Genomic DNA, 12566 nt, shown 5'->3' on the forward strand with positions numbered 1-12566 from the left:
TTAGGGAAGCTTGTTCTATTTGACAGGGAGTGTATTAAGTCTTTGTATGTTACCTTGAGAAATGAGTAAAGAACACCTTTCAAACTTGTTTATGCATATATTGTTTTAAGAAAATAAAAGAAAAATAAAAACAAAAATGTTGTTTTAAGTAACCCAAAGCAGGACGGGAAGCGCTATCTGCAAGTGCTATATTAAGTGGGCCATATCGGACCCACAGAGACATAGCACCTGATTCTAAAAGAGGAGACTCCTTTGTTCATGAGTTGCTCTCAGGAGTAAGTGAATCATTAAGAAGTGAGCCTCATGGACCAGGTAGCAAGGTGCAGGGTTCTGTTCCCATCCCTGTAAGCAATGGGAAGAAAAGAACATATGTAGGATAAGTCCTTAAGTCCTTGTCATGGAGGGGCTGCTGTCCTGTTATTTGCGATGTTCTGTTAAGACCCATGTTACCCACTTGGAGTTCTCATTGAAAGTAACTAAAAGGTGGAGGCCAGGAACAGTTAAAAAGTGGTACCAAAGCAACCCTGACGTCTGACGTCATGTGCCTTCTGGCGGAGAGTGACTTGTATCACAAAGGCATCTGGACTCAGGATCAAAGGTGGAAAAATCGTGACAATGGCATTTGGTGCTTTTTTTCCTTTTGTCCACAGCACCTTTAAAAAATAACTTGATTTTGAGAGTACTCGATTAATTTCAAGCTAAAAGGATTCATTAGGAGGATTGAGATATTTTGCTTTTCTCTTTCTTAATTCCTTTGGCTTGCTCAGGAGCCAGCTGGAACATGGATCCAAGATCATCTCTCAATTTAATTGAGGTGCTTGGCTAGACTCAGGGAAAGGAAAACTGAGTCTCCTCAAGGGCTGCTTGTCTTCCTAATGGCAGGAACAACACCCAGGAATCCATTCTGCAGGTTTGGTGTTTATTAGGGCAGATACATCAATCCCAGTTCCTCTGCCCCTGGATTTGATAATGGGAATAAATGGGCTGTCACTGTTGTGCCTGATTTTTCTGTGTACCCTTTTACCTGCAACAATTTCTAAAATTTAATGATTGAGAAATTCATGTGTCTTGAACAGTACACATGTAAATTGTTAAAATCTTTTAAAGGTACTCTTTTAAAAGTGTTAAAAATTTAGATAGGTCTAAATTTAGCAATCTACTGTTAGGAATTCATCCCAAGGAAATAAGGAAGAATGGTTGCAAATAATTAACTACAAGGATTTTCATGGCAGTTTATTTATAATAATGAAAAATCAGAAACAGTATTATTTCCATCATTAGAGGTTTAGTTAATTTATGTTACCTCAGTACAAAAATGCATTTTGCAACAATTAAGAATAATGTCATGGAAGACCATTTAATGATCCACTTAAGCTTATGTTGTTAAGTGGAAAAACTGGTATAAAACAATACATTCCACAATTTAAATTTCACATATTATATTTTTTAATTTTAAAATTATATTTATATGATTAAATATATATATAAAATAATGTGTGTGTATATATATTATAAAATGAAGACTGTGCTGAAATAAACATATTAAAAAGTGGTATCTCCCTAGCTAATAGGGTAACAGGTGATTTGAACTTTTTTTCTTTATACCATTGGTCATATTCTAAATTTTCTCCAATATATATGTACTGTTTTTATGTATAAAACCCCAAAGAGTAAAGTAAAAAAAAAAAGTTTTTCTTCTACAGGGAAAAATCTCCTATTTAATAAATAACCTTTTTTATAACTATATTAGCAATCAGTGGTATAATTTAAAAAAATATGGCCTCTGGGACAAAATTTCTCCATCCATAGTACTAAAATGGAAGCAGGGGAAGTGGGTTTGTTAAGCTAGGCTTCCAAAGACTTTCATATGCTGGACTAAGTTAAGAGGCTGAGTGTTTTTAGAAACTTCTTTTGGAGAAGACCTTCCCAAAGTAGAGAAGGCGTAGGTGTGTGATGTTCCCACTGCCCCCCTGGCACCTGCATTAGGTTCTGCCTTCGCCCCCAGGCATCTGCTGGATGGAGGCAGTGGGACAAACTTTTGGGCAAGATCAGAAGGTAGGTCTGCTCATGTGTGCTCTGATTTTCCTCTCTTTCACCTTAGCACTGCCTACCCAGCATCTCTAGGAGTGAACTCTCTTGGGCCACTCAGAGCCTCCAGAGTACAATGCATTGGTTTAGTTTTGACCTTGACCGCAATCCAGATCTTAAAGTTGTATTTTGCCTTTGTGTAAACTCAGGCTATGACAGAATACCAAAGACTGGGTGCCTCAAATGATAGACATTTTTTGTTCATGGTTGCAGAGCCTGGAAATCCTGCATGATTCTCATAGATTCAGTTCTTAGTGAGGACCCTCTCCCTGCCTTGTAGATGGCCGGCTTCTCTTCTCAGAGGGTGCTCAGCAGCCTTTCCTCTGAGTGTGTATCTGGAGAGAAAGAGCTCTTGTCTCCCCTCTGCTTCTTATTAGGATGCTAACTATGGGGGCTCCACCTTCATGACCTCATCTAAACCGAATTACCTCCCTAAAGCTCCATCTCCAGGTATCATCACACTGTGGTCAGGGCCTCAGCATATGAAAATGGGGAGGGACACATCATTCGTCCATAACAGCCTTGGCACACCTAGCTCAGACAGTTGAAATTAAAGGAAGGATTTAGTTTAATGGTCTTCGGAGATCAGCCTTTAAAAAGGAATTCTGGAACTATATTGGAAGTGAGGTGGTCTTATATATTAGGCCATTGTGATTTCCAATGAATTCTTCCTCTCTTGGGCTCTTTTGAATAAAATATTTTGCCACCCCCATTGTGAACCTCTGACCCCATCCCCCAGGCCAACCTACTTCCCACTGTCACGTCTCTTACGTAATGAGCAGTGCATGACTTACCAAATCGAATCAGAACCTAAGTCTCACTCTCTCTTTTTGGTTCACTGGTTGATTCATTACGAATAGCTTTCTACTTTGGATTTAAAAGTGGATTTGTAGAGATTCTTTAATACAGCACTGCTAAGTTTTTAAGAATCTGGTGATCAAATTTGTAAAGGGTTCAGATCCACTGAAAGTGCCCTTGTTAATTTAATTTCTGAGCTCTCCAACCAAACATTAGTTTTTAAAGTTGTAAAGGCATAGTGAAAGGCATATTTCTCCTTTATCTGCTGGGCAGTAAACATATTGAAATCATTACCCTGATAGTAACACAAGCTATCAGGTAAATGGCACTCTGTAGATGTACAAGAGAGATGCCAGCAGGAAACCTCCCAGACACTAAGCAATAGGCCTTAAAATCACCATGTAAGAGCTAATGAAGTTTCCCATTTGGGATGAGAAAGGCAAACCGTATTTACAAAGGTGAATAAGAAGGAAAACACCTACCAAATCCTGTTTCCACCCCTGGCCCAAGGTGTCAGCCTAACTGGAGATGACCAGAAAAAAAGCTAGAAAAACCAGGTGTCTATGCATGGGCATCACCGCCCAAGGAAGGAGCTTCCTTGCATATTGTGGTCCTCAGCGCATTGTGTCTTTATGAGAAGAGGGCTGTCATATCCTGATGCTCTTAAAAATGTGAATCATGCCTGAGCCCATTGCACTAATTTCCCAAATAGATTTACATGTAAGAAGTTCTGTGCTACTCTAAGGATGTGAGTCTGCTCTATGTGACTATAGTTAACCCTTGAACAACATAGACGTTAGGAGCGCCAACCCCCCATGCACTGGAAAATCCATGTATCACTTTTGACTCCCCCAAAACTTTACTAATAACCTACTGTTGATCAGAAGCCTTACCAAGAACATAAACAGTTGATTAACACACATTTGTATGCTATATGTCTTAATACTCTATTCTTATAATTAAATAAGCTAGAAAAAATGTTATTAAGAAAATCATAAGGATTTCAGGTCTCACATTTAGGTCTTTAATCCATTTTGAATTTCTTTTCGTGTGTATGGTGTTCGAAAGTGGGCCAGTCTTTTTTTTTTTTTTTTTGCATGTAGCTGTCCAGCTTTCCCAGCACCATTTTTTGAAAAGACTTTCCCCATTATATATTCTTTCTCCTTTGTTATAGATTAATTGACCATGTAGGTGTGGTTCATTTCTGGGCTCTGTCCCATTCCATTGATCTATGTGTCTGTTTTTGTGCCAGTAACATACTGTTTTGATTACTACAGCTTTGTAGTATCGTTTGAAATCTGGAATTGTGATACCTCCCGCTTTGTTCTTCATTCTCAAGATTGCTTTTTGGGTTTTTTTGTGGTTCCATACAAATTTTAGTATTATTTGTTTTAGTTTTATGAAAATGCTGTTGGTATTTTGGTAGGGACTGCGTTCAATCTGTAGATTGCTTTGGGTAATATGGACATTTAGCAATATTAATTCTTCCAATCCATGAGCATGGGATATCTTTCCATTTGTTTGTGTCGTCTTTAATTTCTTTCATCAGTGTTTTATAGTTTTCAGAGTACAGGTCTTTCACTTCAAAAAGGAAATATGTTTGTAGTGCTGTTCTGTCGTTACTGAAAAAAATCCAGGTATAAGCAAACTCACACAGTTCATGCCTGTGTTTGTTGTTCAAGGGTCAACAGTATTACATTTTGAATCACAAAATATAAAAAATATTATTCTGGTGTCAAGTGAACATGGTTAATAATAGTCAACATATAAATGATGGCATGTTTAGGAAACAGGCCATTTCTGGGCCAGAAAGCTGCGGACAAGATAGTAGGACATGAACATCTGAAGGAAGTGGGACCCTTGAGAGACCCTCTCTCAGTGCACAGGGAATCTGCTTCCCCCCAGACATCACCTCTACATTAGAGAATCTAGGCTGCAAGATACAGTAGAGAGATCTAAAACATTAATACAGAGTGAACATATACTTGAAATATTACTATGTTAAAATATTTTATATTCGTATAGCACTTTATTTCTAAAAGATGCTTTTCACATTTTATTAAGTAGCTTTGATAAAATGAGTTAAGATCGATGAATTAACTGTTTTAAAGGAATTTCATATTATAGTATTATTTGGAAATGGGTAGTATCATAGTATAGTAGAACATATGATTTGGGTTAAACAGAACTGATTTAAATATCAGCCCTGTTTACTACAAGTTTGGGCAACTGACTTAAACTTATGGAACCTCACTAATTATGGAACTAAATATAAAGGCAGTGCAGGGTGTAAAGAGGAATGGCAAAGCACAGTTAGGCTATTCTAGCCTTTCCATAAATAGTGGTAGTTTATTGAGATTAAGATTACGGTAGACAGAACAAGGGGAATAGCTAATATCTGAGTGCTTTCTCCCTAAGTCACTCTTTAAATGTGTTTAGTGGAATGGCAGAAGGTGCTCAGTGAAAAAGGGTTACAGGAATGAATCCTTCCATGAAAGTAGGTGAAATAAAGTGAACCGGGTTTCTTTCCACCAGAACATTCCAGAATTTACTGTCATATAAAAATGTGAGGTGAGGTTTCCTGAGTGTTTCTGGTATCAGCCTGCTCTGGACTTTCTACCGTGGGAAGCAAGTGCTCCAGATAACTCCATCTGGGGGACTGACACACTGGGCTCCTTCCCTCTGTCCTGTCCTTTACTCTCTTTTTGGTCAGGATTGCCCATTGGGTTTTGGCTACTACCCACTAGTTTTTTCTCAACTTGGTCAGAATCTGAGTTTTGCAGCTGTTGGATTTGGAGAGGTTTTCGCTAAAAGTAGACACCACTGCCCCATGTACTTTTGCTAAATAGTAAGTTTCCTTGGGCATCTCTTGTTTTCCTAGTCTTTCCCCTAACATTATCTTAACTTGGCATTTATAGAGTTTCAAAATGTTTCTTGGCAAAGTGTTCTCACCATAGCAGTCATTCTTTGTAGATTGTCCTATTTTTAGGAGAATAGTATTCTGCAAGTACAAATCACAATGGTAACCTGCATGGAATGCACCTAATTGTAGGTTAATTGCTGTTCATTAAAACATAAATTGTCAAGTATTTGGCGATTAACACATACTTAATTTCTTAATTACTGTTTGTCCTAATTGCTGCTACTTAGAACCTGCTCCTCTGTTGGGCGGCAGCAGTGAGCACTGCCAGCTGCTTGTTTTCATAAGGGCACCTGGGCTGCAGGACCACTTCCTTTGATTTAGACCTTGACTTCCTGCCATGTTAACAATAGTATTTTCCTCTCACAAGCACCTTCTTGCTTTATTGTGCTAATGAAAAAAGAGAGAGAGAGAGAGAAAGATTCAATTTTGATTCTGTATCTTCCTCTTCTCTCTTTTTTTTCCCACCCCTCACATTTCTGGAGGCTATCTATCAATTTCTCAGGGTTCCTAACCCTGCCTGTACCCAGAGATGCCTGGGGAATGACCTACTCATGCCTTCTGCTTTTGGAATATAGTGATCATGAATCCAGTCAGAGGCAAAGGAAGCAGTGATCTTTAAGATAAGTGGTTGCTTTGAAAAGAAAAAAAATGCATAGATGGCTTTGAAGTCCCCTCCCCGTGCTTCTCAAGAAAGGGGTTGGGCTGGGACGGGTGGGTGGCGATAAGAGGGAATGTGAGGACCAAGTCAGAATGATGAGTCTTACTATTTCCTTAGAGTCTCCCAGTTAAAACAAATTCTTAGATGTATGGAGGGTCCTGGGAGAAGAAGAGGCATGGATTCCAGCCACGACCTGTTCTAAATTCTCTGTGCAGTGAGGACACAAAGGATCTTGGACTTTGGGAGAGGCTAAACCAAGATCCGCCCTTTTCCAGTCTGACATCTTGCCTGGTAGATGAGGAGCTGAGAGAGTAGGAATGACTGGATCATTCCATCTTTTCACATTAAACTCCAACCTTTAGTCCCTATCCAGCCGCCTTGGATTCTTTGCTGTATTTGCCTTCAGCCCACTTACTTTGCTAGAAAGTCATGGAAAGCTACTCTGAGTGGCATCAGCTCTGTCTACATTTGCTGCACATATCACTGACCGATCTCTCACAGCCACTAACTCAGGAAACAAATGGCTTAGCCCTGAGCACTGCTCTGTCCAGCTGCTGTATCCCAGGAAATCCTGAGGGGGCTAGACAAATCCAGAGCATAGTCCCTGACTGGCTTTGCCAACACTCTTGCCCAACAAACTTGGATTAACTCCTCACAAGAGAAGCCAATAACTCCAGAGAAGATGGTTTGGAAAAGAGAAAGGGAGAAATTTATGTTGGGTGCCAGCAGCCTGGGTAGGTGGTAAGCTCAAGCCTTAACAACTGGTCTGTCTGCCCATAAGATGGACACCTAGAGTTTTACCAGAAGAGAATCCGTGGTACGTGCAAGAGAGCAGGCAGAGAGCATGTGATCATGGTTTGGGGGTCAGTACGTGTTCAGTGGGTGATCATGGTCAGGGAAGGGGACATGTGGGGTGCGGTCTTCTAGGCATTTTGCTGCTATCAAGGCTTTTTTAGTCTGGTGGTTGGAATGTTCCAGTTATTGCAAAATGTTTTCATCAGTGCCTCAAGAAAGTTTGATAAGAAATTAGAACAGTAAGGTAGACCAAAAGAAGTGGATTCTGGGGAAGACAGTGGAGTAGGGGAACCCTAAGCTCACCTCGCCCCATGGATACACCTAGATAAAACCTAAATTAGTGTAAATAACCCAGAAAATGACTCAAAGACTGGCAGAACGGGCTCTCCATGGCTAATTATGGAGAAGAGGCCACTTCAAAAACAGTTCTCCAAACTGGCTCCAGGTCTCCCACAAGCACACCCAGGCAGACCTTGCTAACACCACATGCCCCGTCCTTGCCTTCTCCTGTGGACCCGTCTCTTCTAACCCGTCCTCAGCAGGAGACCATCCTAAGCAGTGGCAGAGGCATGACAGTGTGCAGGCAGCACTGGCAGGGGCCAACACCACTCCAGAGTGATTCCTGACCTGGGGAGAGGGGAAGATAACGACACACACCAGCCCCAGCAGCAGGCTGAGGGCAGACATGTGGTTTGCCTGCAGGTCCTACCCACCAATGAAAGTCTTTCAGGGGACAGTGCAGGGAGAGCACCCTGCCATTCGGTGTGACTGTAGCTCTGGCAAACATCTGGTCTGACCCAACTCAAGCGCAAGGCAGCTCCAGAATGGCCCCTTAACAGCACTCTAGGGACCAAACCCTGCCCACAACAGGCAGAGAGAGCTATTGTGGATGACTGGCCTGAAGGCAAATGCAGCTCAGCCACAACAGTATGGCCCATGCAACACAAGCAGGAGACACCTCTGAAGTGCCAAGTTCTAGTGAACAGGGGACATTGCACCGCAGTGCAGTATAGGACTTCTTGTTCATAAGGCCACTATTTTTAAGAGCAGGAGACATAGCTGACTTTCTTAAAACACAGAGTTAGACAAAATGAAGAGTCAGAGAACCATCTCCCAGATGAAAGAACAGGACAAAGTCACAGCAAGACAGCTAAATGAGATAGAGATAAGCAATATGCCTGATAAAGAATTTAAAGTAATGGTCTTAAAGAAACTCACTGGACTTGAGAAAAGAGTGGAGGACCTAAGTGAAACTCTCAACAAAGAGATATAAAATATAAAAAAGAGCCAATCAGAGATGAAGAACTCAATAACTGAAATTAAAAATACACTAGAAGGAATAAATAGCAGATTCGAGGAAGCAGAAGAACAAATCAGTGAGCTAGACTACAAGAGGAATGGAAAGCAATCAAGCTGAATAGGAGAAAGAAAAAAGAATAAAAAATGAGAATAGGATTCCATGATCATGGATTGGAAGAATTAATATTGTTAAAATGTTGATATTACCCAAAGAAATCTACAGATTTAATGCAGTCCCTATGAAAATACCAACAGCATTTTTCACAGAGCTAGAACAGTCCTAAAATTTGTATGGAACCACAAAAGACCCCAGACAGCCAAAGCAATCTTGAAAAAGAAGACAAAGCTGGAGGCATCAGAATTCCAGATTTTAAGTTATGCTACAAAGTTGTAGTAATCAAAACAATATGGTACTGGCACAAAAACAGACATATAGATCAATGGAAATGAATAGAAAGCCCAGAAATAAACTCATGATTATATGGTCAATTAATCTTTGAAAAGAAGAATATGCAATAGGAAAAAAGCAGTCTCTTCAACAAATAGTGTTGGGAAAACTGGACAGCTACATGCAAAAGAATGAAGCTGGACCACTTTCTTACACCATACACAAAAATAAACTCAGAGTGGATTAAGGACCTGAATGTGAGAGCTGAAACCATAAAAATCCTAGAAGAGAGCATGGGCAATAATTTCTCTGACATTGGCCTTAACAACTTTTTTGTAGATATGTCTCTGAGGCAAGGGAAACAAAAGCAAAAATAAACAATTGGGACTACATCAAAATAAAAACCTTTTGTACAGCAAAGGAAACAATAAAAAAAAAAAAACCCTAAAGACAACCTACTGAATGGGAGAAGGTATTTGCAAAGGATATATCCAATAAGAGGTTAATATCCAAAATATATGAAGAACTTATACAACTCAACACCAAAAAGCCAAATAATCCAATTAAAAAATGAGCAGAAGGGACGCCTGGGTGGCTCAGTCGGTTAAGTGTCTGCCTCGGCTCAGGTCATGATCCCAGTGCCCTGGGATCAAGTCCCGCATCAGGCTCTTTGCTCAGCAGGGAGCCTGCTTCTCCCTCTCCCTCTGCTGCTCCCCCTGGTTGTACCCTTGCTCACACTCTCTCGCCCACTCTCTCTCTCTAACAAATAAATAAAATCTTTAAAAAAAAAAAATGAGAAGACATTAACAGACATTTCTCCAAAGAAGACATCCAGATGGCCAACAGACACATGAAAAGATGCTCAACATCACGAGTCATCAGGGAAATGAAAATCAAACTTGCAATGAGATATCACCTTACACCTGTCAGAATGGCTAAAATCAAAAACACAAGAAACAGCAAGTGTTGGTGAGAATGTGGAGAAAAGGAAACTTCATGCACTGTTGGTGGAATTGCAAACTGGTGCAGCCACTGTGAAAAACAGTATGGAGGTTCCTCAAAAGATTAAAAATAGAATTACCATATGATCCAGTAATTCCACTACCAGGTATTCACCCAAAGAAAACAAAGAAACTAATTCATAAAAATATGTATCCTTATGTTTTTTGCAGCATTACTTACAATAGCCAAGATAATGGAATCAACCCAAGTGTCCATTGATTGGTGAATGGATAAAGATGTAGTATATATACACTATGGAATATTACTCAGCCTTAAAAAAAGAATGAAATCTTGCCATTTGCAACAACATGGATGAATCAAGAGGATATATGGCTAAGTGAAATAAACCAGTCAGAGAAAAACATATACCATATGATTTTACTCATATGTGGAATTTGAATTCATTTAATTCAAATGAAGAAAGGAAAACAAGAGGCAAAGCAAAAAACAGACTCTTAACTATAGAAGAACAAACTGGTGGTTGCCAAAGGAGAGGTGGGTGGGGGATGGGTAAAATAGGTAAAGGGGATTAAGAGACACACTTAACATGAGTAATATATGGATTTTTGAATCACTCTATTGTACACCTGAAACGAATGTAACAATGTATGCTAATTATACTGGAATCAAAAAATAATATAAATTTAAAAAAATAAATAAAAACAATAGGTTTCAGTTAGAGCATGAGTTAAGAGGTCTATTTCTGGGTTTGACTGTTGGAGCTATAGTTGAGCAAGAGGGCTTGGTGACCATGCTCCACTGTCAATATTCCCTTCCATTTTTATGGGAGGGTGGCTGCCAGTCTCAATTTGGCTACTTCCTGCTGGACAGGGGAGATGGAGGGGTTTTTCAAAGTGGAAGGGATGTACCTGTTGCTGTATTAATTATTTCTGACTCATTAAAGCGTGTGAATTGAAAGAATATAGCTTAGGTACACACCACAAGGTAAGCCTGAATCCCAAATAGAACCCTGCTATTGAGAGTAGAATAGCCAAGCCCATTTTGATTATTTCTTTGAGGACAGACTTTATATCTGTTGGTATCCATGAAAATAACTGTGAAAACCAATATCTGATTCCTTCCCCTATTCTGTCCAAGAAAGTGGTGTGCTGGCCCATGGTTATTGTAACCATGTACTTTGCCATCTAGTTTTCTTGATGCTTCTTTCTACCTCTGATGAAGCATTAATATGGACCCAGCAAGATGAATTAACAATGACACAAATTCCCTGTTGCTCAGCTAGGATATATTCTAGAGCCATACAGTTATCCAGGATGACTTTAGCAGGGGAATCTAATGATGTATGATCATTAGCCACGTTGGTTAGAATTCAGGGCAAGTTGTGAAGCACATGTTGATGTGCGGCAACCATCCCCCTCTCCCCACCCCTGCCACGGCAACAACATATGACTACAGAAATATGCATCCCCATCAGGTATGTTGCCTGGGAGGTCATGATCTAGTCTGGTGAATACCTACACGGAGCTGGCCCAGTGCTTATTTTTTTGAGCAGGGTGAAGGGAGAAGGCAGTCACCCAGGTGACCAGAGAGCATCTTTCATATATCAGGAGCACTTTGTCCAATAAAGGTCACATTAACCATTCTCAGATTTTCAAGAGCCTCGGGAACCTCATTGGTATATTTTAGATAGGCTTGATAAATCCTCTCCAGAAACTCGCAGGGATCATCATTTAATTTTTGTTGAATTGCCTCGACTTTAGTAAGCCTTTTTTGCTTTGGCACCCTTCACTTTAGTCCCATTAACTTATACCTTCAGCAGTGGTTCAGATGAACCATTCCTTCAGCAACAGTTGGGTCCCAACCAGTTTTGGCCACCAGGACTGCCCCTGCCGGTAACGGGGTATTACCTGGATTTTTATCATACACATGCCAGTCACTCACTAGGAGTTGCTAATCGGCTGTAAGGAGCATACTTCACAGAGTCTGCATATCTGCCTAAGGAGGCTTATCGGTAGCAAGAATAGTAGTGAACAATTCAGACATTTTCTGAGGATCCTCTCTACAAAGTATGGTTTGAATTTTTCCAATTTAAAAGGTCTGAGATAGAGAAAGGATTGTATGTCCAATAATATCTGGCAGGCTGTCTCTGGGGATTCATCCCTACAGGATAATGCTACCAAGGAAATGTCCTGTTCCAAATCAGGGTGCCTCCTGACCACATTTGGTGTCCTGGAAGGTCTTGAAAGGGGAGAATGTTCCTGCCTCCAGGGGCATAGCTAGGAGGAGGAGAAACTGGGGTAGATGGAGCTCTGTGATTATCCACATTTGGGACCAGTAGAAGTCCCAGGGCAGGGGGTTCGAAGATTGTAGCAACCCAAGTTTTTCATTTTTTCCTCATTTGACCTGCTGTCCTCACACACATTCACCCCTGGCTTTCTCTCAGTAGGCGCACTATCCTCACATGCTTTAACCTCTGTCTGTCTTTGCATCATGAGCTTAGAGCCTTTATGTGCTGAATGTCTATTACTTAACAGCTTAAAAGCCTGAACATATGGAATTTCATTTCATTTGCCAGGTCTTTGACAAAATAATTCTAATTGGAGGATAGGATGGTAATTTAGAGACCCATATTTTTCCTCTTATTCTAGTCCGTA

The 12566-nt window shown here is 40.3% G+C and overlaps 1 protein-coding gene across 1 annotated transcript in view; it reads left to right on the forward strand.

Annotated features, from left to right (window-relative positions):
- PTPRM (protein tyrosine phosphatase receptor type M) overlaps nucleotides 1–12566 on the forward strand; it is an 812937-nt gene that overhangs the window by 312226 nt on the left and 488145 nt on the right. The gene's annotated exons all lie outside the window — the stretch shown is intronic.

The sequence above is a fragment of the Neomonachus schauinslandi genome, chromosome 14, assembly GCF_002201575.2.
Source record: "Neomonachus schauinslandi chromosome 14, ASM220157v2, whole genome shotgun sequence".
Lineage (NCBI taxonomy): Eukaryota > Metazoa > Chordata > Mammalia > Carnivora > Phocidae > Neomonachus > Neomonachus schauinslandi.